Source organism: Bison bison, unplaced genomic scaffold (genome assembly GCF_000754665.1).
Source record: "Bison bison bison isolate TAMUID 2011002044 unplaced genomic scaffold, Bison_UMD1.0 scf7180017860443, whole genome shotgun sequence".
Lineage (NCBI taxonomy): Eukaryota > Metazoa > Chordata > Mammalia > Artiodactyla > Bovidae > Bison > Bison bison.
Window position 1 is genome coordinate 1,262,226 of NW_011491015.1, and position 1,739 is coordinate 1,263,964.

A 1,739-nucleotide genomic window follows, 5' to 3' on the forward strand; every position below is an offset into this window, starting at 1 on the left:
TTTCCCATGAAGTAATGGGACTGGATGCCATTATCTTCGTTTTCTGAATGTTGAGCTTTAAGCCAACTTTTTCACTCTCCTCTTTCACTTTCATCAAGAGGCTTTTTAGTTCCTTTTCACTTTCTGCCATAAGGGTGGTGTCATCTGCATATCTGAGGTTATTGATATTTCTCCTGGCAATCTTGATTCCAGCTTGTGCTTCTTCCAGCCCAGCATTTCTCATGATGTATTCTGCATATAAGTTAAATAAGCAGGGTGACAATACACAGCCTTGATGTACTCCTTTCTCTATTTGGAACCAGTCTGTTGTTCCATGTCCAGTTCTAACTGTTGCTTCCTGACCAGCATATAGGTTTCTCAAGAGACAGGTCAGGTGGTCTGGTATTCCCATCTCTTAAAGAATTTTCCACAGTTTATTGTGATCCACACAACCAAAGGCTTTGGCATAGTCAATAAAGCAGAAATAGATGTTTTTCTGGAACTCTCTTGCTTTTTAAATGATCCAGTGGATGTTGGCAATTTGATCTCTGGTTTCTCTACCTTTTCTCAAACCAGCTTGAACATTTGGAAGTTCACAGTTCACGTACTGCTGAAGCCTGGCTTGGAGAATTTTGAGCATTACTTTAGTAGCGTGTGAGATGAGTGCAATTTGTGCGATATTTTGAGCATTCTTTGACATTGCCTTTCTTTGGGATTGGAATGAAAACTGACCTTTCCCAGTCCTGTGGCCACTGCTGAGTTTTCCAAATTTGCTGGCATATTGAGTGCAGCACTTTCACAGCATCGTCTTTTAGGATTTGAAATAGCTCAACTGGAATTCCATCACCTCCACTAGCTTTGTTCATAGTGATGCTTCCTAAGGCCCACTTGACTTCACATTCCAGGATGTCTGGCTCTAGGTGAGTGATCACACCATTGTGATTATCTTGGTCGTGAAGATTTTTTTTGTACAGTTCTTCTGTGTATTCTTGCCACCTCTTCCTGATATCTTCTGCTTCTGTTAGGTCCATACCATTTCTGTCCTTTATCGAGCCCATCTTTGCATGAAATGTTCCCTTGGTATCTTTAATTTTCTTGAAGAGATCTCTAGTTTTTCCCGTTCTGTTGTTTTCCCCTCTATTTCTTTGCATTGATCGCTGAGGAAGGCTTTCTTATCTCTCCTTGCTATTCTTTGGAACTCTGCATTCAGATGTTTTTATCTTTCCTTTTCTCCTTGCCTTTTCGCTTCTCTTCTTTTCACAGCTATTTGTAAGGCCTCCTCAGACAGCCATTTTGCTTTTTTGCATTTCTTTTCCATGGGGATGGTCTTGATCCCTGTCTCCTGTACAATGTCACGAACCTCATTCCATAGTTCATCAGGCACTCTATCTATCAGATCTAGTCCCTTAAATCTATTTCTCACTTCCACTGTATAATCATAAGGGATTTGATTTAGGTCCTACCTGAATGGTCTAGTGGTTTTCCCTACTTTCTTCAATTTAAGTCTGAATTTGGCAATAAGGAGTTCATGGTCTGAGCCACAGTCAGCTCCCAGTCTTGTTTTTGCTGACTGTATAGAGCTTCTCCATCTTTGGCTGCAAAGAATATAATCAGTCTGATTTCAGTGTTGACCATCTGGTGATGTCCATGTGTAGAGTCTTCTCTTGTGTTGTTCGAAGAGGGTGTTTGCTATGACCAGTGCGTTCTCTTGGCAAAACTCTGTTAGCCTTTGCCCTGCTTCATTCTGTATCCAAAGCCAA